The sequence below is a fragment of the Aptenodytes patagonicus genome, chromosome 7 (genome assembly GCF_965638725.1).
Source record: "Aptenodytes patagonicus chromosome 7, bAptPat1.pri.cur, whole genome shotgun sequence".
NCBI lineage: Eukaryota > Metazoa > Chordata > Aves > Sphenisciformes > Spheniscidae > Aptenodytes > Aptenodytes patagonicus.
In genome coordinates, this window is record NC_134955.1 from 25,250,935 (window position 1) to 25,278,053 (window position 27,119).

At 39.9% G+C, this 27,119-nt stretch overlaps 1 protein-coding gene across 6 annotated transcripts in view; it reads right to left on the reverse strand.

The window, feature by feature from the left end:
* LRRC4C (leucine rich repeat containing 4C) overlaps positions 1-27,119 on the reverse strand; it is a 603,191-nt gene that overhangs the window by 370,707 nt on the left and 205,365 nt on the right. Inside the window, exon 2 of one of the 6 annotated variants that reach the window (XM_076344392.1) lies at positions 11,556-11,628. The exons of the other annotated variants lie outside the window; for them this stretch is intronic. The gene's annotated coding sequence lies outside the window, so the exon portion shown is untranslated. The remainder of the gene's footprint in view (positions 1-11,555; positions 11,629-27,119) is intronic. 6 annotated transcript variants of the gene reach the window in all.

Here is a 27,119-nt window from a genome sequence, read left to right on the forward strand (position 1 = left end):
GATTTCAAGTTCATCCATCATAATGAATTCCTTAAGCAGAACCAAAACAAAACCACCAAGGAGCACAAACCCTTCCTTCTCTTTAGCCAACACAACTGGGTATAGAAGCAGCAAATGGAGGTGTTTCATTTTGGGAGGGATCATCTGTGAAGAAATCGAAGGAGTACAGCATGTGACAAAATGGATGGGCTGTATGGCAGAGTATAGAGGTTATTACTCCTGCAAATTGACCAAACTTTTCCAGTATTCAGAGACCCCACATATCAGATGACCACACACTGCTGGCCTCAGCAGTGCAGCAACAAGTAATTCAATACAGAAGATTAGAACTTATATGCACAAGGTCAATAGACTAATTCAGCTCCTGTGCTACTATTTTTCTGGTCAATGCTGTGTCTAAGAATATATTTTCTTGTCTGTTGACCAACGCAGTGATAGGATAAATATAAAAGTTATGAGAAATTTCAGTGTCCTGCAACCTAATAACTCTCACCATTGCTAAGATTTTTCTTGAGTCTGCCTAAATTTATCATTTTTTAATTTATTTCTATAAAAATACATTAACTGGGTTTTTACTGGAAGCAAGTAACACTAACCCGTTTGAAGGTCAGGAAAAAGATTCTTTCAGTTTAATTTTATATGCCCTAGTAACAGTTTCTTAGCCAGCTACAGTGCTGATGGTAATTGATAATTCCCACAGAGATGAATTTTCACTTCTGTAGCTCTCTGTGAAACACCTTCTAATGTAAAGATTAATTGGAGCAGAAATAGCTCTGACTACACCATTTTAGTTCCTGTCAAAATTATTTTGTCAGAGAGTTTGAAAGAATCCCCCCAAAATGCATACAATTTAGAATGAACACAGTGTTAGGGGAACAGTATATATTATTAAGAAAGTTTCAGAACATGCTGTATCTTTAAGGGAATCCATAAAAAGGATTTCAAGCAGAAAAAAGATGAGGATTTCTCTGAAAGTGTAAAGGGGAAAAAACCCACAGTGCAAGAAGCAAGAGAAGTGTTTCCAGGACGCTGGTAAATTTTGATGCTTTGAAGATGTCTTGAATAACAAAGACACAGTAGTCCCGGCATACAGAGAGCCACAGAGGGGATTATCTGGCTGACGGCCAGAGCTTGCTGTTGGGTCAACAAAGAAGAGCAGACAATCACTGCTGACAACAAAAACTTAAAACAAAAAAGAGAAAAACTCTAAGTAATCTGGAATCTGGATTTTGTCAAAGACAATGCAAAAGAAGCTTAATCCAACAAAGAAAGCACTAGCTGCTGAAAGTAGTTCTTTATGTTATATACTGAAGAATGATTATGTCACCTCCAGGATGCACATTAAACACTTAATCTGTACTGTCCGAACCCATATTTTTCATTCCACAGCACAGGTCCAAACGATACAATTTAAGGCAACAAATATGTATAGGAAAAGTTTCTACTTACTTTCCTATAATTAACATAGATAAATAATATTTTTTCTTGAAACCTTAAAGGTTCATAAAATTACAGAGCAGAAGGAAGAGATTTTTTCCTAATCAAAATGCATGACAGTTTCTGAATAGGAGAGAAAAACTAGTTCAAGAAAGAAGTAGTGGAAGAAAACAACACCCTGTATATCCTGTGTCTGTGGAACTCAATAACACAGTCACTTTTCATCAAACAGGTAAATTTATTAAAAAATGACAGTTGTGGCACTGAACTGCTTTCTCACTCACTTGATATAAGCTGCTCAGCAGCCCCACTCTGCATCCTACTTGTCTTGTAGATAATAACAACAGTGCAATTTAGAAGAAAAAAATATGCATTTCTATTTCCTCTATCAGCCATTTTTCTGTGCAGCTTTGAGACAGGCTGAGTTGTGTCACTAACGCAAACATACTACGTAACTTCAAGTCAGTGCTACCACGGGTATGGAGGGAAGTAAACTCTAAGCAGAGAGTGTCACTCAAGCACAGGAGTGCCAGCCAATTTCCTTAAATGAGTGCAGACAACTATTTTAAAAAGCAGAATGATCTCACTTAAATGTGTAGATCTGAGGTTGACCTCACAATGTCAACCTACTACAATGGAACCCAAACAGCATCCAAAAATACAGCATTAGCAATTAAATACCAGTACCAGCAAATTATGAGTAAATTCTGTTTAAAGACTGTTTTTTTAACTACGGACACTGTTTAAAGGTGAAATACTGTGGCACGTCACAGTGCACAATGATTAAAATGCAAGTTTGAGATTTCAAAAAGCTTTATTCTCGACTCTACTACGTATTCACTGTGCACAGTAATTCTCTATCCTCTAAAGTTAAAGAGAACATGATGGATTTATTTTTTTAAAGCACCCAAGAGAATTAGGAACGTCAATGTTTTTTTAATACAAAATATTCTGAATTTATATAAGCACACCGTGAAATTTAAAAGAGAAAAAAAGAAAAATAAATAGAAAATTGTAACAATTTCAGAAACCTCATTCTGATGCTTACAAAACTCTTTTTCTAGCAAAATTTAACAAAATTGACTCAATTTTATTTGAACGTCACTTAGTATTCCAATAGGAAATTTCTCTGTCGAGGGAATCTATAAATGAAGAGAAAGGTTCGCTCTACGGAAGGAAAAAAAAAAGCAAGAAAACAACAGAAAAAAACCTTCCTTCACAAGTTGCTCAATTCATATTACCTCAGTTTGACTGACTATAAAGCTCTTTGTAATACATGAATTACATGCGAGACAGGAATGAAATTAAATACTTCTACAGAAGACTATATAAAATGATGCAGCAGCCTGCTGAACTCAAAATACCTTTTGCTAAGACTATCATCAGATGTGCTGGAATTATTGAAGCAGGTGGCTGGAAGTGATCATCTGTAAGGACTGGTCCATCAAACTCAGTCACTGAAATCACAGCAGCTAAAAGCATTTAATCTAAAAGGATGCACCACTTTATCATTACCTAAACCACAGCATATTCCACAATATATTGTAGCAAACTTGAAACACATAGTATGAACAGGCAAAAAAACTCAACAAGCATGACAAGAGCATAAGAGATCAAATTCATGAAAAAGCAGTACTGTCTGTAATATCAAAATGGCTCACATAAGGGGAAAAAAAAGTACCCTTCATTAATTTAAGTAAATGTAAAATTAATAAATCATATCTATTTGAGTAAACTGAATTAGAAGATCCAAAAGATTGGACATACCAGGATTAGATGCAGCTGTCAAACAAGTTAGTCTGAAAGTCAAAAGTGTAAGTCCTTGGCCATTTATCATTCATCTCAATTAAATAATTTTTCTTCTTTTAGAGTTTATGCAAAAATATCCATCCATCATTTACATTTCTCGTATTCCTCATATAGATGAGCAGTTGGTGGTTAAAACCAAAGAGGAAATCAAGTTATGTTCTGAAGCCACTGCATGTTTATTTTAAGCTAATTTAAGGTTTATGTTCCTATGTTCTTCCATGGGAAACAAAAGGCAAGTAGAAGAAATGACAAAGACTATTGATATTTTTGTGTCAACCCATTCCAATTTAATAGTACAAATGTTTTCTTTATGTGTAATAGTTGACTGACTAAAGTTTACATTTTCCAGAGATGTGAACTTGCCTATAGCATGAAGAACTGGCAATGTAAAAACATTTTTATGAAAAAGATGAAAGGGGAAAAAAAAAAGCAATGCTCGGAGTGTCATAGTAACTCTAAAAGAACAGAGAAGGGCAATGAGACGACTGATTACAATTCACCAAACTGACAGAATCCAAGACCTGTGTCTTCAACTTGCAATCATTCATCTTCCAATGCGATACAATATATTAATCTACGCAGTTTAAGTAAAGAATAAACACATTCTGATTCCTTTCAGCACTACATCCTTACTGAGTTTTGATAGTTTTATTTATAAGAAATGGCAAAACAGTAAAGAAAGTTCATTATTAAAAGATATTAACAAATATAGTAAGAAAGAGGTAAAAATTCAGCAAAAATTTAGTATTAATCATATCTACTGTAAACAGACAAGATTTTTTTGTGGTTTTCTTACTTAATCTTCTGCGTTTTACCTTAATTTTCTTTCCTATATTACAAGTTATTCAAAGACTACACATCAAAACAACACAATTGAATTAGATCATGACATCTAGAACAAGAAATTGTTATGAAATACAAGGCATACTGAATGGCATCTTACTCAAGTCTTATGTTACGATTTTAAGTTAACAGAGTGACCCCAACAGAAAACCTGCAAGTGAAAATTGGACTTAGGATGTTTTACTGCCTACTTAAAAGTAAACAAAACCCCTAAAAAAGGAATGATACTAATGCTGTAATAAAGGGTCAATACATCATTTTAAACTTTTTGCTCATTTAAATTATGAAAGAAATTACAACAAAAAGTTTAGGGGCATACAAATATATATATGTATACATATCATAAGCATATCTGCCCTAAAGCTTTGCTAAATTATTTTCTGTATAATAATTCTATGCTGTTATCTCATGAGAGCTCTGAAATCCATATTGCATTCAATAGCAGTATGAAGCCATATAAAATTCCCAAAACATCACTATTCGCTTTGATGTCAATAAACACAACTCACATGAAATATAACTGAAACTATGTTTGCAACGAAGGTGAAAATGCCTCCACCTTTACATTGCAAGATCACAAATACTAAGACAATTCTGAGAATGAAATTAAAGCAAATTTATTTTTCATTAAGGGTGGTTTAGAAAAACCTAGGGCGAAAGACAGGAAGGAAGGGGGTAGGAAAGAGACCGGTCTCCACTGTACCATCGCAACAAGAGTCCAGATTTACTGAGTGATTATCCGCCCCTCCTCTTCCTAAACTAAAAATGTCATGTCAGAGGGGAGAGGGGAGTTTGTACAGAGCTAGCATGTGCTTCCTCTCCCCTCAGCAGTCTGGTTATGCTCCCACACAGCTGTTTGTTAGCTCAAGCTGCCACTACAGCCCAAGTCCCGCTGAGCACCACATTCACCCACTGTCTCAGTGGACCACCCAGTCCCATCGTAAGGGTGTTACTTGTGTGGTATCGGCATCCTACAGAATCCCACTAAATACATGATACCACATATAAGACAGTTACTATGCTGAGGTGCTTGTATAGAGTGAATAAAGAAAACATCTGTCCAAGATCACCGTGAATGAAAAAAATGAATGCCATAATTCTAATAACCAATCCAAAATCTTAACGGAAAGACTGATCCTTCTTTCTGAATAAAGGTGCAAACACCTGGTTATGTTTGCAAGACGCATTATACAACTCTTCACAATTTGCCTCCATGCAACATAATTTATCACGCATTAAGCCAACGCATACAACAGGAGATCTTTTTGGTGGGCCTAAGCAGCAATATTCTACATAGCTGACAGGTGTGATGCTATACTAAGCAGAAACAAACAATGCAGTTACTGGTGAGAAACAAGTCTACACAGCTATTATGCTCAAGCAACTTTCAGCAATTAGTTCTGAAACTCTCTTTTTTTTTTTAATGACATGTTAACATAAAATAAACTCTCCCTTTTTATCCCTAGCTGTATGGTTCATAATTTTAATGTTGCACGTCTGGAATTATTGCTGACATACAGCCTTCAAGAATACATGCCATGCCCCCACCATCTGCTAAGAGAAGTTTATATGGGCAGTAAGCTCACAGTTTTCCAGATTTACATGTGCATATAACAAGAGTGAACACTCAGTCAGTATTTATCTTCAGATACCTTAAGTGTCCATCCACTTATGTCCACGGACATAAGATTTCAGAAGATGGAATTTTCAGATTCTGCTTTATATGTAAAAAAGCAGAAAGAGAAAATTTCTTTTGAAATTGAATTTGAATGACTATCTCTCAGAGTAGTCACAGTGCTTACAGGAAACTTCAGCTAGCAAGTGTGAGAATCTGAGTCACTTGTAAGGTGTATAAGACAGTGTCATGGTTTAACCTCAGCCGGCAACTGAGCACCACACAGCCGCTCGCTCACTCCCTGGCCCCCGCTGGGATGAGGGAGAGAATCAGAAGAGTAAAAGTGAGGAAACTCGTGGGTTGAGATAAGAACAGTTTAATAATTGAAATAAAATAATAATAATAATAATAATAGAATATACAAAGCAAGTGAGGCACAGTGCAATTGCTCACCACCTGCCAACCGATGCCCAGCCAGTCCCTGAGCAGCGGTCACCCCTCCCCTGGCTAACTCCCCCCAGTTTATAAGCTGAGCATGATGTCACATGGTATGGAATAGCCCTGTGGCCAGTTTGGGTCAGCTGTCCTGGCTGTGCCCCCTCCCAGCTTCTGGTGCACCTCCAGCCTTCTCAGTCGGTAGAGCATGGGAAGCTGAAAAGTCCTTGGCTAGTGTAAGCATTACCTAGCAACAACTAAAACATCGGTGTGTTATCAACATTGTTCTCATCCTAAATCCAAAACACAGCACTGTACCAGCTACTAGGAAGAAAATTAACTCTATCCCAGCCGAAACCAGGACAGACAGATATGGCAGATTTATAAACCATTTTATGAAGAGCTAGCTTTCACATGAATACAGCACACGGAAATGTTTCTGACTGAAGACTGGTAACCCCAATTACTGTGGACAGACATATGGCCCAATGTGGAATTAAAGGACTCTGTTCTTAAGTACTGATACAAGATTCACTGAAACTTAACATTCAAGTACTTGAAGTTTTAAGCTTGCTACAGACTTTTACACATGAGCCCAGGACAGTTCCAGCTCAAATGTGCATTAATCTAAGTAGAAAAAACCAACACCTCTTTTGACCTTTTGAGTCAGAGATGATTACTGACAAAACCTTTTTTTTTTCCTTTTTTTTCTTTTTTAATATATTAGCAAGACAGTATAACAAGGGCAAAGTAAATCTTGATTTCATTTGGGCATCTTAGCTCCAAATCTATGACTTCATTGGTGGTGATGACTAGTGATAATATCTAAAGCCAAAAGAACACAGCCAGATATCTAGATGCTGGCTGTAAGGCTAGTAAGAACTTTCACACTTAGGACACTAGATTTACAAGAGAAGCAAGAGAAAAAAAAACAACAACAATATGGACTGCAGGATTCATTTATGCCTCAAAGATATGAGGAGGCAATATTAAATCACTTCTTCCAAAATGTTGCATATATTGATATTTTTATACATGAAAAAATATGGCAACTATCTTAAAATTTGGGGTAGTTACAGAGATTAAAAAGTGGGGTTTTTTATGAGTATCAAATGGTCTAATCACAGATACAGACATACATGCTTTACTAAAAATCTAGCATAATACATTTCTATATGTGTATAGGCATAAAGCATCATGTTAGTCAGCAAGCAGAATATACGTGTTGTATGATATCTCTAGTGATTAAATAAAAAAAAATATTTTTGTAAATTTGTTGTTGATTGTACCATAGAAGGCCTTTGATGACTTAGGCACAGATATCTCAGTATATGTATGTATAGGCATTAACTTCACTGTTTTTGCATTTACAGAGATCAGAGTTTCCCCCTTTTTCTTTTTTGAACTAAGATTCTCTTAAATTGCTACTCGAAATGACACTAGAAACTTAATCAGTGACCACAGACAGCTCTAAATACGCACACGAAGTTTTAACAGTATGAAAGTCAAGGGGGGGTGGGAGGGGTAGTCTTGTGATCAAGTTAAATTTCCAAAATGGTCAAAACTTGAAATGTCCCTCCCATCAGAAGAGAATGATAATTTCAAGATATCGAAAATAAAAGCACGGCTTATTTAAAAGCAATGACTGTAATAATAATAGTAACAACAACAACAATAATAAAGTATTAGTCACTTTGACAATTGACATTCTTCAGTAGGAAACTAAATTAGTCCATTTTCTAGTCCTAACACTGTACCAGCATTGACTTTTGTTCGGTTTTGCAAAAACTTCTCCCTCCCCATACTATGCTTTCTGGAACAGAACAAGGCCTAAAAATACAGTGGAATACAATGCACAGTAAGGATTTTCATGATGGTTTTCTGTATAAAACATTGCTAATTCAATTTAATTTAGAGAAAGTTCCAGTGGAAAACTAAAAAGAGTTTTGTGATACCCTTGCATGAACATGCAGATTTCTTGGGGGTGGAGGTTTCAGTTTCATAAGCAAATGTGCTTTTCTGTTCAATGTAGAATATCCCAAAGCTAATGCTTCAGATCTAATTTCTTAATGCTATAGGAGGAGAGGACAGAGAGTTGGTGTTTTTCAATGGGGATGGGGGAAGAGTTCTATTGTTGCTATGGTAACAGAGAGATCTTTTTTGCTTTCTTTTTTCATACCCTACAGTTGGCAGGCTTTATGCTTCTGGACTGGATAATCAACCTTCCTCTCCTACACAGCAACAACTTGCCATAAAGAAGAGGAATAAAAGGGCTGCCATCAGATCAAAATAAATTTGCTTGAAACTAAGTAGATTTTAAGCTTTTACAGGGCAAACCACAGTATCTGATTGGATCACAGTAGGATGTGTTTCTGCAGTCTTGAGTAAATAAAAATTGTGATCTAAATAAGCTCTAAAGAAAAATTTCTTTACCCTAAGGAAAAAAAAAACCAACATTGCACGGTAATGTGGTAGTGTTTCCAGTAGAGAGGAAGGTGAGGTCTTTTCTGCATTGTCCCTTTTTATATTCCATTCTGAGATCTCCCATGAAATCTGAAGAGAAGAGGCAAACTGCCAAGTCTGTTCTTTCCTCCAGGAAGTCTTATGACTTTAGTGAGAAGCAGTGTGTCCCCAAAGAACTGGGGTCTGAGTCAAAATATCTCCAAATATAGCTATAAGAGGACTTTTACACAAAAGCAGGATTTGTTAGTTTTTAGTTACTGAAAACAATACATTCTTTTCTTTCCCAATAGAAAAAAGGCAAGAATAAACTGGAGCAAGTCCAGTGAAGGGCCACCAAGATGGCCAGGGTTGGAGTAACTTGCCCTGTGAGGAGAAGCTGAGGGAGCTGGGCTGTTTCAGCCTAGAGAATAAATTACTTCAGGGGTTGTGGGATGGCAGGGGCAGTTCCCACAGGAGGATATCTTCACAGTGGTGCAAGGAAGGAGGTCAAGAAACAGCAGACATAAGTTGAAACAAGAGAGGTTCTGACTTCTCCACCATGAGAACAATCAAGCATCAGATCAGGTTGCCCACAGAAACTGCAGTCTTGGTGTCCTTGGAGGTTTTCAAGACTCAGCTGGGTAAAGCCATGAGCAACCTAGTCCAACCCCATAGCTGTCTTGGCTTTGAGCAGGAGGCTTGACCTCCACAGGTCCCTTCCAACCTCAACTACCCTAAAATGCTTTATATATATGTAATTATTTTTATATTACATACAATATATTAATATGTGTGTATATGTATATAAGTTATACAAGATCCATCTCTTTAATAGTTTATCAGAAACAGTCTGAGAGCTTTCATTGTCCCTTTGTGTGATCAGAAGTAGGCAGATCTCAAGCTCAGATGAAGGATTCTTTTTGGAGAAAGATTCTTTACTTTTTGGAGAGAGATTCATTACTTATAGGTTATTTTTCTTATCTCCTTAAAGAGTGAGTTCTGCTCTAAAAATTTGTTCTGTAAAAATGGCATTACGCATGCTTAGTGTGTGTGAGATCACATTCTATTTCAGACTTAAAGAACTATTAGTTTTCTCTAAATGCAAGCACCACACCTTTAACTGACAGCTACAAGTCAACGCAATTTCTTTTCTTAAAAAAAAAAATTATTTTCATAATAACATAATATACAAGATCCTTTCTAGTAGATTCTACCAATTCTTTCAAGCCTGTCTTGTTTCTAAGAAGTTGGAATCTTCCCACTTTGTGTTAGTCCTACTTCAGTTGATTTAAGACATTTTTGAAAACACATTTTTTCATATTTACTTTTCTTTGTAGTTAGTGGTAATAATTAGAATATCTTGTGTATTACACAGCAGTCTTCTCTTAATGAGTTCTGCTATATTATCTTCTGAACACTTCTTAAACATTGTTTTAAATTAAAATTTAAGCTGTTGGCAAAAGACTGAGATCTTGCTGCTGAAGCACTCTTTCATCTGCATTGTAAATTACCAGCTAAGAACACATGTCTACTTGGAAATAATGCAGCAGAGGTACGGAAATCTCACAGGTTTCAGGATGAGGTTATCTTCCATAAAATCCATGAACCTGAGCCCTAAGCACAGCTTTGTTCCATATTAATATTCTCATTACTTTCACAGACTTACTAAATATTATATGACATTAAAGGAATATATTTCAAGGTCCAAGACTCTTTTCATGTTTGAAACTGTGTCCCTTGTGCTTTACGACTGCAAACTCCTAGGGATAGTTAAGTAAGATTTCAGTGATAAAATGGGCCTATGTATGAAGGAGCTGTTCGAATTCACATGCAGAAACATGGGAACAAGTGTTATAATAGCCCAGAAACCACACTGGTTACTCCATAGATCATCTTAATTTTTCTCTTTCAAGACCAAAAAACTGTGACAGCTTGTTTGAATCAGATGCTGTGAGAAAAAAATACTATTTTTGAATTAAGAATACATTTTTTTAAATGTGCTTAAAATTGATTATGATAACTGCTTTTGTTAAATACCATTCTGAAAAAATCAAGAATATATTTAGAAAAAAATTGGCATTAGCACACATTATTACTATAAAACAAACAACTTCAAAAAAAAAACATCCTAGGAGGAAAATCTTTATTGCCCTACACTTAATGCTAGCTTGCCTAAATCAGTCATTAAACTGCCTAAATAAAGTTACTCTTCTATTCTAGCTACTGAAATTACTTTGGCCCTTCTGTTGCAGTTTCTGTTGCATTGGGGTAATCACTCTGGATGACAGCTCTGCCATTGGTAGGGTGGACATGTAATGATGACAAACAACTATTTTTTCCGCTACCATGTAGGATTCACAAAATACAACATAATCATATGTTGTATTGGCTGTATGTGCCATGCTTCTAAGCGTGATGAAGGCAAACCAGGCTTTTTTAATCTCCTCACAGCAGTACTGGTTGAACAGTGCGGTAAGATATTGCCAGCGCCTCCCTGTCTTATTTTATGTTTTATTTGTTAAAGGAGACTGGAGTTTCAAAATCTGACAAAACAAATCAGTTTGGTGGCTGCAATTCAGACCTCATTCAGGTAGCAACTGTGTCAATAAAACCACCCGAATTCAGAAATGTGGTATTTTCCTTAGGAGACTGCATTACAGTAAACAAAAGAAACGGGTCCCTGCTCTCCCACTGAGGTTTCTTCACATCCTTATAACACATCAATAAAACTGCCTGAGCACCTGCCTGTTGTTATGGGCTATAAATCTCACAGTATTACTAACCACTCCAACTTCATTTTAGCAAAGGTCTGTTACTGATTAAATGTTCTATGTTTCAAAGAGTTGCATCTTCAGTTGAAGATGTATGGAAACAGCAAGGCTAACAAATCAGGCGCTGAAAAGGATTAGAGACAGTTCTCAGTGGTACTTTACACTCAGTTAGGTTAATGATATCCTCAAAATATATTAGTTACCATAACTGGAGACTGGAGTCAGTGGGTCTTACTTTCTCCCATGCGAACTCTTGAGAACTTCGAGTGTACACGCCTAGTGAAGAAAGAAGAAACTCTACTGTGCCATGATATATCGCATGTGTCTTATTTCTAGCCTCAATTCATTTCGTATTTGAATTGTGAGGCCACATTTGCAACGTTTTTATAAAGAACAATCTATGTGCAATCTCTTCCTTACGAACATACTTGAAAATTATTATGAGATCACCTCTTAATGATCACTTCGATAAATTCAGCAGATTGAATTTCTGAAGTCTTCCACTGGTAATGGTTCCCAGATTACAGGCTATTCCTGAAACTCTTCTCTGAATTCATCTGAAAGTGTTTTACATTCTCGTAAAAGCATACCTAATCTGGACATTAATACATATAACAGTTACACTGATGTTGAACAGAAAAGCAGGATCACCTTCAGGATCTTAATGTTTGCCTTCTAACCCAACAGTATTTTTGGGACAGAGGCCATTTTCAATGCAATAAAAAGCTCATGAGAAACGAGCACAAGATCACATGAGGTAAAACATGAAGCAAAATACCTTTAACTATTTAAATATTTCTTGCAAAAATCAAGAATTCAGACATCAAAATGTTTTATGTTTCCTGCTTCACCCAATGTTGCAACATACAAAACTCATTTAACCATTCACTCCTTCAACAACTTGTGATTCTCTCTACCAAGTATCATCTAATTCTACTTACACTGTCAATTAACAAAAGTACATGATGTACATGATTTTCTTCTCTATTAAGTTATCTTTTTGTTTAAATTTGGCACACTTTAAAATGTCACATCAGACGTTTGCTATTAAAATAAAATTGTGAACAAGTACAATGCTGTTGCCTGTCTATTTTTCATATATTAAAATATGAAGAGTGGAAGGAATGTAGAGATAGTCTCTCAAATAATGTTGTTAAGCGGCTTGCATTAAATTCTAGTATTTCCTCTGCAATTACTGCATGTAATCATACACAGAGTTTTATCTTGACCCTATTTCATTGAAGGTGTGAGTGCTTCTTTTCTTCAATTACCTTTGTCATTTGGGGTTTATATTCATCAATGAAGTTCCACTGAAATACCATTCACTAGACCACTTCCGCCGCCCCCCCCAGTTAAATTTTTTTAATTTCATATGGAATATCAGACACATGTACTGTTAATTACCTCTGCCTTCACAGAATGTGCGTTGATGCTTGATTACAGTTGGACACTTTTGTTTCTCCCTTTAAAGCCTTTCTCTGATGGGTTCCCTTATGTAGAATTGTATGTAATTAACAAATGTCTCTGCAACACAAATAACTACTGAATTTCAATTCTGACCTAGCTTGACTTGCCACATTAATTGAATTAAAGTGGTTTCCTGGAAGGACATTGTTTATTGATGAGATGACCTAACCAAATGCTAGCTTGGCAGGTATCCATAGTCAATATGGAGCCATATAGAAATCTGGGGTGGAAAAGCAATCAGATTGAAATTTGCTTTCCAGTTCCTTTTGAAATTAGGCTACTTTGACTCTTAAAACTCCATTTTGAAACGTTCATAATACAACCCACACAAAGCTTTGGGAGAAATTCTGTCGTTTAGGAGCCTGTATCTAAAAATTTCCTCTAAAGCTACTGAATTCATCTGGTGAATATAAAAAAAATCATGCAGATGCTGATATTGCCAGGGACTTCTCTAAGAAGATAAAAGGTGCCTATAAAGCAAACGGCGGTGGTGTAAGGGGTGACACAAACAGCTTTTGGGTTTTCAGACCACTAAGGAAAAGGTACAGGGCTTAGGTGAAAGCAGATGCATCCTGAAGACAATGTGTGCTTGTGCAGAGGAGGGTCCAGAAAGGGTCTAGCTCCTTTGATCACAGGATGGTTTTTCATGACAACATAATACAGATAGGTTAAAAAATATTTTGCTTACCAAATCACAAGCCTCCTCATGACTGAGGGGACACAGTAACAGAAACCCATAGAGAGACAGAAAAATTATGACTAACCCTAAAGATTTAGGAAGAAGTGGAATATTCACAGCGAGGAACAAAGGAAAGACAATGAGTCCACATGCCAAGCATCTAAGCCAATCGCATACTAATCCAAGTATTATAAAGGTGTTCAGACCTCTAGTAGAACCTAGTTGCCTAGTATAGATTACAAAAATAAGAAGATTAGGTGAACAGAAAGAATTGGGCCTTGTGATAATTAAGAAATTTAATTAAATAGCTGGCTATTGGGAAAGGAATACTGTGTGAAACAGACTGCTCAGCAACATATACAGTGTCCTATGACAATTTTCTGATTCTTAACATCTTATTTTATTACAGTATTTCTACATAGCACAGGGGTGGAACCAGAGGAGGGCAAACACGGTTTCTACACTTGGGAACAAAAGAAAGCTGAGGAGTTTCAGATTCTTAACTAAATTTCAGTTCTCAGAAAAATACTGAAAAAAAATAAAACAATTAAATGAGTAACAGCTAGTGATTTCTTTCTATGACAAGATAAAAGGGTTTATGGAGGTTTCATATACTACCATTTGAGTTCAGGGTTCTGACACTGCCTCATCTGATATGCTCATAAACAGGGAAGAAAGCACAGTCTAGATGAAAATAGATTAGCACAGAGGCAAAGCTGCTTAGAGAACAATTCTCGGAAAGTTATTACCAATGCCATTTCATCAAAATGAAACAATACATCTGTTGAAGTTCCCTATTGATTCAGGCCTACTCAGTGTTTTCATTAATGATGAGGATGCTGAAAGATAAAACGTGACAGTCAGTTGGAAGGACAAGCCTAGAACTAAAAGTTATCTTGACAATGTGGAACTATGCTTTGAAAAACCAAACTGAACCAAACCAAATTACCCTTAAGCATGGACAATATTCTGAATCTAGGGTCAGTAATGTGCTACACAAATATAGCGTGGAAAAATGGTTTCACAGAAAAGGATTTGGAAGTTTTTATGGTTCAGGAGCTAAACATAATTTTATACTGTTGTAAAAGCAGTAAATTGTATTTGGGATGTATCTGCTAACACACAGCCCATAAAAGGTAGGAAATTATCCTCTACTGTACTCATCAAGGATAAAGACTCACACAGAATATTGTGTCAAATTTCACGCATTTCAATAAAGATGAGGGTCAGCTGCAGATAGTCCAGAGGAAACAAGAATAAATACAAAGAGGATATGACTTGTGAAAAAGGTAGGAGGAGAGAAAACCAGAAAAGAGTAAGAGAAGGTTATGATAAATTTCCAAATACCTAAAGAGCTGCTGCAAAGAGGATAGCATGAATTGATTTTCCATGCCTAGGGATTACATGACCAATAGTAACAAATTTCAACTGCATCAAAAGGAAGAACCAAGTTAGTCCTAAGGAAAAAAAAAATCTAACCATGTGGAAAATAATACAGTAAAATATAATATGGAAATTGTGATGCCTCTACCCTTGGAATTAGTCCCTTCAGAGGGACTTTGGCATGCCACAGACATGGGCTGACAGAGACCTAATGAAGTTTGACAAGGGTAAATGCAAAGTGCTGCTGCTGGGATGGAGTAACCCGTGCCAACTGCACACAGGGCTGCATTAGCAAAGTGACAGCCAGCAGATTGAGGAAAGTGATTATTTCCCTCTACAGCAGTTGTGAGATTCAACTGTTGTCCGTGTGTACTTCTTGTATAAGACACAGAGTACCAGACAGACGTTGATGTACTGAAGTGAGTCCAGTATGATTTAGAGCCTGGAGCACACAATGTACAAGTAGAGGCTGAAAACTGGGGTTGTTCAGTCTTCAGAAGAGAAAGCTCATGGGCCATCTTACCTGACCTGCCTAACAGGAAGTTGTCAGGAGTAGTGAGAGCACCAGACCCTCCTCAGCAGTGCCAGTGATAGATGAAAGGAAATGAACACAAACTGCAACAAGGATAATCTGCTTAGATGCAAGGGAGAAAAAAATTCACCATGAGGGTTGTCAAATATTGCAGCTGGTGGCCCAGAGATGTTGCAGTATCTCCATCTTTGGAGATACTAGAAACCTGGGTGAACAAAGCCCTCAACAATCTGATCTAAGCTGGCCTTACAATGTGTAGCAGCTGCACTAAATGACCTCCACAGGTTCCTGCCAGGTTACTCCATGGATTCAAGACCTCCTGAAAAAGCATTTATCAGGAATGACATAAACATATGCGATTGTATCCTACGTCACAAGGATGACTACATTACCTTGAGCAATTCTGTCAGCTAGAATCCTAGAATTTTCCACCTTACAGGGGTATTTTGAGGGTATGTCAGCTGACGACAGAGGATGTATCAGCAGACAATTTCACAGAATGACAGAATAGTTGAAGTTTGAAGGGTCCTCTGAAGATCATCCAAGCCCAATTCCTGTCTCAAAACACAGTCAACTAGAGCACTTTACTCGGGACCATGTGTATCTGGTATATCTCCAAGGATGGAGATAATATCAAGAACAGAAGACTGCTGGTAACCAATTTAGCTTCCTGTTTTGCAAGTTCAGGTCTCACATGGTAAGTCAAGTTTGCATGGCACATATTCCTACCAGACCCACAGACATTTGAAGATGTCTGTGGAACAATGTCATTGGAACAATGAACCTACCTATAAACCAGGAAAACATTTGCAACTCCCCCGACTCATTTTTATTTTCTTATTTTTACCATCATCTTCATAACTTACAATAATAATGCAGGGAATTTGCTACCTTTCCTCAGCACAGCCAGAAAATTTATCTCAATTTTGCCTTACACCACCCCTTTCCTGTGTACTCTGCATGCAGTTATTTGTCATAAACAAATAAATTAGCCTTAACTGTTATGAGCACGCAGACTGCTTTCAATTAGACGTGGCACCTTCAGACCCTGTTCACTCAGAAGCGGGAGGATGGGAAAATATTTCTGTTATTGAACTCCTTGGCACTGTCTTGCTTGGGGATATTTATTTTAATAAACACAAGGTCGTTATGCTGGCATGAGGACACCACAGGTTCTCCCTAAGTGTTACTCTCTGATTACATGTTATCCATCTTGCTATTGTATCTTTGGCTGAATTTTGTCAGCTTCAACTGAGCAGCTCCTGTTAAAATTAGAAAAAACCTCAAGGGAGGCCAGTCTCATAAACAGAAGACTGTAATTCTGGACAGTTAGCAGACAGCTCCATATGCAGTAACAGCTCCAGGTACCTTTCTGCTGCTTGCACTATCAAGCACCTGTCACCTCACAGTAAGCTGCAAGAATTGCATCTACGTCTGCATACTAAGGACAAGGTTGCTGATGTCTTATTCACCTTTTTTATTTTGTATGCAGAATGGAATGTAGCAATGGAGGCACTGGTCATTAAGGAGCTTTTTTAAAAGCTAGAAATGTTAAAATAATATTCTGACTGAATCTAGAATGAACAATTCTAAGAATTGAATGAATTCTAAGAATTGAATGAAATTCTAATTCTCGGAAGCCACCGAGGCGAAGGGCTCCGGAGCGGAGGATCGCGACGGGGGACCCTTCCTGAAGCGGCAAAAAACCGCGGCCAAACCCGCGAAAAAGCAAAAGCGCAGGGAGCGAGAGGGAGCCCCAGCCCCGCCATTCCCCGAGCCGGAGGAGGGCGTTCCTGACGAGCGGCAGCTCTGACTCAGCGGGGGCGGGGACAAGAGGGGCGGCGGCCAAACCTCCTCACTTACAAGAGCAGCTCCAGGGAGCGCGAGCGACCCGGAGCGCGGCGCGTCAGTTTGCGCGGCAGTTCGTGCAGGGAAGGCGAGCGGGCAGGGCACAGCCCCGCTCCCGGCTCCAGAGGCCAACTCAACTGGTAATCGTCGGTTTCCGAGAAGAGGACCGGCTATGGTTTCCACTCGGCCGAAAGCCGTCGCCAGAAGGAATGTGGCGACCCAGACGGAGCTCACACGCAAGCATACAGCTGTCCAGGTCTCTGGCTGCAGGGAGTGCCTGAGCCTGTCAGCTGTGCCGGAGGGCAGCAGAGACACCACCTGTGTGCGGTGTGACCAGGTGGATGATCTGCTCGGCCTGGTGGCAGAGCTGAAGGGGGAGGTGGAAAGGTTGAGGAGTATCAGGGAGTGTGAGAGGGAGATAGATTGGTGGAGCCGCACCCTACCGTCCCTGAGGCAGAGGCAGCAGAAGGAGGCTCCGTGAGAAGCAGAGGATCCCCTGCCTTCTTGCCACCAGGTAGAAAGAGGGGACCTAAGCGACGGGGGGGGATGGAAACGGGTCCCTGCTCGGCGTGCCAGGCGAACCCCTGCCCGGCCTCCCTCACCTTCCCGGTTGCCTTTACACAACAGATATGGGGCCCTGGAACTTGAGGGCAAGGCAAGCGAGGATGTAGACGAAGGTCCATCCGGGGGGTCGCCTAGGGTGAGGCAGTCAGCCCCACGCATTATGACTGCCTCTGCTAAGAAAAAAAGGAGGGTAATTGTCATAGGCGATTCCCTTCTGAGGGGAACAGAGGGCCCGATATGCCGACCGGACCCGTCCCACAGGGAAGTCTGCTGCCTCCCTGGGGCCCGGGTCAGAGACATCACTAGGAAGCTCCCTGGTTTGGTACGGCCTTCTGATTACTACCCGCTGCTGGTTATACAGGCTGGCAGTGATGAGGTTCCAGAGAGAAGTCCTGCAGCGATCAAAAGGGACTTCAGGGCACTGGGGCGACTGGTTCAAGGATCGGGAGCACAGGTAGTGTTTTCCTCTATCCCTACAGTGGCAGGGAAGGATACTGAAAGGAGCAGGAAAACACACCTGATCAACGCGTGGCTCAGGGGCTGGTGCCGTCGGAGGAATTTTGGCTTTTTTGATCGTGGGGAGGTTTACATGGCACCGGGCCTGCTGGTGACAGACGGAGTCCAGCTGTCTCACAAGGGAAAAAGGATCATGGCTCATGAATTGGCAGGGCTCATTGAGAGGGCTTTAAACTAGGTTCGAAGGGGGAAGGGGATAAAACCAGGCTCGCTAGAGATGAGCCGAGGGGTGGCGTGCCGATGCCGGGGGCGAAATCGATAGCCCAGCTCAAGTGCATATACACCAATGCACGCAGCATGGGCGGCAAGCAGGAGGAGCTGGAAGCCATTGTGCAGCGGGAGAGATATGACTTAGTCGCCCTCACAGAAACATGGTGGGGTGACTCTCACGACTGGAGTGCTGCAATGGATGGCTACAGACTCTTCAGAAGGGACAGGCGAGGAAGGAGAGGCGGTGGGGTGGCTCTGTATGTTAGGGAGTGTTTTGATTGTATAGAGCTCAACGATTGTGATGATGGTACGGTTGAGTGTCTATGGGTAAGGATGAGGGGGAAGGCCAACGAGGCAGATATCCTGCTGGGAGTCTGTTATAGACCACCCAACCAGGATGAAGGGGCGGATGAAGCGTTCTACAAGTGGCTGGCACAAGTCTCTCAATCGCTAGCCCTTGTTCTCGTGGGGGACTTCAACTTCCCGGACGTCTGCTGGAAATACAACACGGCAGAGAGGAAGCAGTCTAGGAGGTTCCTGGAGTGTGTGGAAGACAACTTCCTGACACAGCTGGTAAGTGAGCCTACCAGGGGAGGTGCCTCGCTCGACCTGCTGTTTACAAACAGAGAAGGACTGGTGGGAGATGTGGTGGTCGGAGGCCGTCTTGGGCTTAGCGACCATGAAATGATAGAATTCTCGCTTCTTGGTGAAGTAAGGAGGGGGGGCAGCAAAACCACAACCATGGACTTCCGGAGGGCGGACTTTGGCCTGTTCAGGACGCTGGTTGAGAGAGTCCCGTGGGAGACGGTCCTGAAGGGCAAAGGGGTCCAGGAAGGCTGGACGATCTTCAAGAAGGAAGTCTTAAAGGCGCAGGAGCAGGCTGTCCCTGTACGCCGTAAGAAGAATGGGCGGGGAAGACGACCGGCCTGGCTGAACGGGGAGCTCTTGCTGGGACTCGGGAAAAAAAGGAGAGTTTACCGCTTGTGGAAGAAGGGGCAGGCGACTCAAGAAGAGTACAGGGATCTCGTTAGGTTGTGCAGAGAAGAAATGAGAAAGGCAAAAGCCCAGCTAGAACGCAATCTGGCCGCTGTCGTTAAAGACAACAAAAAAAGTTTTTACAAATATATTAATGACAAGAAGAGAGCCAAGGAGAATCTCCATCCTTTATTGGATGCAAGGGGGAACATTGTCACCGAGGATGAGGAAAAGGCTGAGGTACTCAATGCCTTCTTTGCCTCAGTCTGTAACAGGCAGACCAGTTATCCTCGGGGTACTCGGCCCCCCGAGCTGGAAGATGGGGACGGCGAGCAGGATGAACCCCCCGTAATCCAGGAGGAAGCAGTCAATGACCTGCTATGCCACCTGGACACTCACAAGTCTATGGGGCCGGATGGGATCCACCCGAGAGTGCTGAGGGAGCTGGCGGAGGTGCTCGCCAAGCCGCTCTCCATCATTTATCAGCAGTCCTGGTTAACGGGGGAGGTCCCGGAAGACTGGAGGCTTGCCAATGTGACGCCCATCCACAAGAAGGGCCGGAAGGAGGATCCGGGGAACTACAGGCCTGTCAGCCTGACCTCGGTGCCGGGGAAGATTATGGAGCGGCTCATCTTGAGGGTGCTCACAAGGCATGAGCGGGACAACCAGGGGATCCGGCCTAGCCAGCACGGGTTCATGAGAGGCAGGTCCTGATTGACCAACCTGATCCCCTTCTATGACCAGGTGACCCGCCTAGTGGATGAGGGAAAGGCTGTGGATGTGGTCTACCTGGACTTCAGCAAGGCCTTTGACACTGTCTCCCACAGCATTCTCCTAGAGAAGCTGGCGGCTCACGGCTTAGACAGGTGGACTCTGCGCTGGGTCAAAAACTGGCTGGATGGCCGGGCCCAGAGAGTTGTGGTGAATGGAGTTACATCCAGTTGGCAGCCAGTCACGAGCGGTGTTCCCCAGGGCTCAGTACTGGGGCCGGTCTTGTTTAATATCTTTATTGATGATCTGGATGAGGGGATCGAGTGCACCCTCAGTAAGTTTGCAGACGACACCAAGCTGGGTGGGAGTGTTGATCTGCTCGAGGGTAGGAAGGCTCTGCAGAGGGACCTGGACAGGCTGGATCGATGGGCTGAGGCCAACTGTATGAGGTTCAACAGGGCCAAGTGCCGGGTCCTGCACTTCGGCCACAACAACCCCATGCAGCGCTACAGGCTTGGGGAAGAGTGGCTGGAAAGCTGCCCAGCAGAGAAGGACCTGGGGGTGTTGGTCGACAGCCGGCTGAACATGAGCCGGCAGTGTGCCCAGGCGGCCAAGAAGGCCAATGGCATCCTGGCCTGTATCAGAAATAGTGTGGCCAGCAGGAGCAGGGAAGTGATCGTGCCCCTGTACTCGGCCCTGGTGAGGCCGCACCTCGAATACTGTGTTCAGTTTTGGGCCCCTCACTACAAGAAGGACGTTGAGGTGCTGGAGCGTGTCCAGAGAAGGGCAACGAGGCTGGTGAGGGGTCTGGAGAACAAGTCTTATGAGGAGCGGCTGAGGGAACTGGGACTGTTCAGCCTGGAGAAAAGGAGGCTGAGGGGAGACCTCATTGCTCTCTACAACTACCTGAAAGGAGGTTGTAGCGAGGTGGGTGTTGGTCTTTTCTCCGAAGTAACAAGCGATAGGACGAGAGGAAATGGCCTCAAGTTGCGGCAGGGGAGGTTTAGATTGGATGTAAGGAAAAATTTCTTTACTGAAAGAGTGGTGAAACATTGGAAGAGGCTGCCCAGGGAAGTGGTGGAGTCCCCATCCCTGGAGGTTTTTAAAAGACGTGTAGATGAGGCGCTTAGGGACCTGGTTTAGTGGGCATGGTGGTGTTGGGTTGACAGTTGGACTCGATGATCTTAGAGGTCTTTTCCAACCTCAATGATTCTATGATTCTATGATTCTATGATTCTATGATTCTATGATTCTATGATTCTATGATTCTATGATTCTATGATTCTATGATTCTATGATTCTATGATTCTATGATTCTATGATTCTAATTACATACTCTGTTAAACACTTCTCTTTTAGTAGACTAATTATACTGTCAGACCAGCCAATGCCACTCAGTTTTATGGATGTTTTGGTCCACTGCTGCTGCCACAAAGCACCAATTTGCCACAGTGCAGAATAAAAGCAATACAATGAAAACTCACGCACAGTCCTAAAAAAATCTTGTAAAAAAGATCAGTGTACCTCCAGTGAGAACTGTCTCATTGTTACTTCTTTTCTATGCCCATGAATGCAGAACTAAAAGTTCTTAAGAATATCTGAGAGAGATGGTATGTCCTCTGTCAGTGGTGAAGCCACCAAATAATCTTATTCAACATTTGGAATGAAAAAGGAAGAAAACAAAAAGATCATTGAGTGGGGAGGAAAAAAAAAAAAGAAAACTCTGAAGTCTTCAATTCCATTAACACATGGCTTATTAGAGATTGAGCTTTTTCTGAATCTAAATATAGAGACCACACACTATCATTCTATATGTTGGAAAATATAAAGGAAACATTGTTATCAGCTCAGTGGATTGAATTCTGTTGACCTAACAGATACAGGCAGTGACTGCCTTCATCTGTGTATTGCATGCCACAAAGCACAATGTTGCTGATTGGTAAATAATAATGTGCAGGGAGAATATGGGGGAGGGGGGGGGAATCTTTTTTTTATGACTCTAACCCAAGGAAAGTTTGGAGAAGAAATTATTTCAAGCTGAAAAAAAACTATAATGCAACATATGTCTCACTTCCTGTTTTACTTTCACTTACTAATGTAGTGATTTAAAAGAACTGATAGAAAAGGATGAATTCTTTTTCTACGAATTTTTATTTTTCATTTTTTTAAGATGTCAATTATTAATCAGAGTATTTTTTCTAAAATCAGAATGAAGCTTCTAACGTTCATAGCAAAGATACATACCTTAGAAACTTGCATCTATGACCTACTGTTGCATTTGGGAAATCATGTATACACTATATGTCTGTCTTCTCAGGCTCAGAGAATGGTAAAAACCTTCTCAATAGTCATGGTAATGTATAAGAATGGAAATACATTTGTGCTTCCTTCAAAAATGGACAAAAATTTGGCTGCTGCCAAAAGCGATTAATCTTCTGTCTAACTCTGCCATTTATAACAAAACCTGTAATTCAAGAAACATTTTTATCATTCACTTTGAGACTGTCAGCCACTATGGTAATACATTATATTTTATTTGTCAGCAATGATCTCCAGAATGTCTGGTCTCTTAAACATTTTCTAGCTTTTTAGTTTCCTCAAGATAAATAACTTGCTCTGTACTTTAGGTGAAGACAGGCAACCAAGCTCTCATTTTCAAATCCCATCATTTTTCCTATATACACTATTCAAAAACTGAGGCCTTCTATACCTGGAAGATTTGATGAAAATAGACAATCCAGTCACAGAAAGAATTCTTCAGAGCTCCGTGCTAAAAAGTTGCTTATGCAAACAGGTTTCAGTGCATTTCTTTCAATACTAAGCATGACCATTTAACTATTCTTGCCAGAATACTTTGCAGTGCCCAAAGCATCACCCAGAGCAAATGCAATCCTGTGTCATGTTTGCTATCAACCATTACTTCTACCTGGTATGTCTGGTACACTGATTTAGGTCCCTTTCTAAATTTAAAGCACCCTAGGTACAAATTGTCCTCTCAGTAACCCCAACCACACAAACTGCTTCAGAGTTTGCCTTTTAAAAATCTTCTTTATCTGTGTTGCGAATTTTCCTCTTTTTGTTTCTCATAATATGCATTATTAAACATCTCTTCTCACTCACTCTTATAGCACATGTAAAGCACAATTGTTGTAGCTTTGTCTTTTTGTGCCAATTTTGCATGCACTCCATCTCCACTACCTATTATGATGCACATCCAGATACATTCAACCTATTATAGTCCTTGCAGTTCCTACAGGTGATTCAACTGTTTTGTAAAACAGATGCTAGAAGATATAATAATAATAATAATAATAATAATAATTCTGCAAATAAGAATGAAGAAGAGGAAGTGTTGATGTTAAAGCCGAGTTTTTAGATGCAAACATATCTCTTCCTTGGTTTGCTATAGGCCTTACTACAGATCATCACTACACACATGTTGAACCTGTCTGGAAAGAGATATCCTTCTTGCAGACATGCTGCTTGGCACCTGAAATTTCCACAGATGTATTTGTCCTTGAGCAAGGAAGTGTCCTACTTTGAGTTCTCATTACTCTTTGTTGGGACAGGAGTACAGGAGGGAAGGAGGGAAGGAGTGCATTATTAACCCTTCATGAACAAAAAGACAAATCAGAAATTTAAAATAATCAGGATTATAAATTAGAATGAAACGTTAAACTGTTCAATGTCTGTTCTTATAAACTCTTCAGGAAAACACTGTAGAGCACCTTTTTTCAATGCATTAATAACCTATTAAAACTGCTTAATATTTGCAAAATAGAGAAAAAGAGCTTGCTTAATGTTTAGACCACAAGCTTCAACTGTGGGATTCAAATCTGACAATGCCATTGTTGAAGTGCATCTCTCTCTGCACTGAAAATCTCCATCTCAAAAAGGAGCGTAATACCTTCTTTCGTCCATCCTCCTCCTATTGTATAGTATCACTCAGTCTTAACCAATGTCCATGCTTAGTCACTGATATCATGCCTTTGCTTTGAGCAGATTTGCCCCAGGGATTAATTTAACCAAATTTGGAAAAGACTTTAATATCAAGCACAAGGTGTTACATAAAGGGAGGGAGGGGGGCACCTATTGTTTAATACAAGTTAGAGGTTTAATAAAGAAATCCTCTGAGTAATCACATATTCCTGAATACTGCTGTGCATTTTCATTTAATAGCTCCAAAAGTAATTATTATGTAGCTACCTCAGTGTTTTGGAAAACATAACATGCAGTTATTTTGTGATTGCATGTTATTTTTTCATATCAACCTTGTCACTTCAAGAGGCCTTAAAATATAATGAAAAGATCAGAGATCCTGCGATTAAGCTGAAGAGAGGCTTGTGCTTTCAAAATTCAGCATTCAGCTGCATCAATTAATAGCTCTTCAGAAAATTTTAGCTTAAAAGACATTTAATAATAAGTATTTAATCAATCAGCAAAATGAACTGTTCCCATTTCTTTCATAAGGTGTGCTATCTTCAGGCATCAAGAACCACCTCTTTCTGAGTTGCTCTATAAGCATGCTGTAAATGCCAATGCAATAAACAAAAAATCAACCTGGAGGTATTCTGCCAGTGGGGCAGCTGAAGTATCAACCCATTCATAAAAACACAGAAGCAAGGCTTGAGCAAACTGCCTATTCTTTACGCCATTCATAGCTCTTCCACAGAAATGATGAGCAGACAATTACTTGCAGACACAATGCACACTGCAAGAAGTAGCTCAAAATTAGGACTTCACTGAAAAATCTAGATGATCCATATATGCTCTCAAAAACATAGAAGAGATTTATCTTGTGATTCTAATCCATACACTTTTTCTAAGTTACATCTACCAATGTGCAATCATACTAAAATCTACACTAAAGAAGTAGAACAACTATGCTAATTTTGAATGACACTGTCCAGGACATGAAAACAATCTAGCCAAAGAAATGTGGCGTGGAGCTGGAATTCACTTCCCTTGTTCCCAGACACACAACTTCCCCAGTAAGATCTACCCTAGGGTACAGAACCTCTACTGTAACCCAAAACCAAATCAGTAACAAAAAAATGGCGGTTTCAAGCCAGTGTGCTATTTTTTCATTAATTATCAGCAGTGTTGAAATATAAGGCTTTCAGCATTGAAGTACAGACCTTTGGAAAACACTAAATAAATTACTCCAACAACTTTGAACAGCAAGACACTAATGCATTAACACATAAGCTAAGTACCATACAACATTGTTTAGATGTATTTGCTTAGTATCATCTGGAGAATTTTTTTTTTTCTCTAAAATATGGACAGCAGAGGAACGGTATGAATTTCATTTTATTTCTACTATTGCACTCTTTTCAACTCGCAGGATAGGCAGTAAAGGCAAGGACCTCAATATTGTTGTCATGTAAGTGTTATGGAGCAATTCACCTATCAGTGATCTACTGTTCTTGGTCCTTCCAAGCCTCTTCCAGAGTACTGTCATGTAGAAGTGACGTCTTCAGGCCCACAGAGCAGCTGTCAAAAGGTCTGCGGATTTCACACAGACAGGCTGTTATCTGTATGAGACAGAGCAGAAAATTTACTTGGGTATCAGTAATACTCTGGCTAGCATCCTAACCCCTGGAGAAACTCTCTTCATGACAGCAGAACCATCACGGTTGTTCAATGAACTAGACAGCAAAGGGTGAACACCACAAACATTTTGCAACTGCACTTAAACATCTTTGTCTTCTTGTGAATCATTAAGACAGTGAACCTTCAGACTGTTATAAAGGCACATTTCTGTTCCCGTGGAGCATCCTGGGAGACAGGAAAATACGTGCAGATGTGTTAGCATGTTTTCACTCACTATGTGAGAAAACTGACTCCTACGTAGCACTGTAGATATTGGGATCTTTCAACTTCCCTGGAATTAGCAGACTTGGCTCAAACTATAAATTGAACATCACCTCCTCATTATGGGTAGAATAACTGCATTTTGTTACACAGGTAGAACTATGCTAAGACACTATTAGATTAAATGTGGTTTACTTTACACGTGGTATGTGAAAGCTTCCTAATAGCTTATTAATTGTTTATGAAGTTAACAAACTATTTTGCTTTCCTTTGTTTTATATATTCTCATAGAATTATTGAAATGAAGTAAACATCCTTATGCAGGTCTAAAAATAAGATTTATATAAAGATATTCTGTAATGTCTCCAAGTAAATCTGATCATAAATCCTTTATATCTTTTGTCCTCAATACAGTTAGTTTCCCAGTGAAAATAGCCAATACTGAAAATACCCTCTTAAAGCTCAGAACTATACTAAGTGTACGGTATGGGTTACAAAAATATATGGAATTGAATAAAAATATACTAATTGCATGTTAAAATTTAATAGTGTATGCCATGATTACTTCTTGTAAAAATAAATAAGCCACTGAACCTGTGGAGTGGCAAGGAAAAGTCTGTTGGTATTACATCCTTAAGATTGGATCAATAAAGAAAAACTTGATGTATTTCTACCCATATACCAGTTCCACACACTGAGAATCTAAATCTTCACACCTACCACATAATTCATTTTATTAACCTCTAACAGTCTAGTCTAAAGCCCTGGAAATCAGTACAAATCTTCTAGCAAAGAAAAGATAACCTTGTATTTTGGCACACTCTATTCATGAGTATTCATGCAACACTAGACCTCAGACACATAAACAAGTCAAAAAGACTAAACTTCCTTGAAACCACTGTGAATTTCCCTTTTGTATATGTTCAATTATTATTATTAATTCTAATTACATTACTGTCTTAAAACGCTCTTTGGGGAGACCTTCCTCTGTTATCAGCAGTTCTGAAAGTAACTGAAAACACTGTGTGGTTGTTTATTTGTAATGCATTTGATGCAGTTATTCTG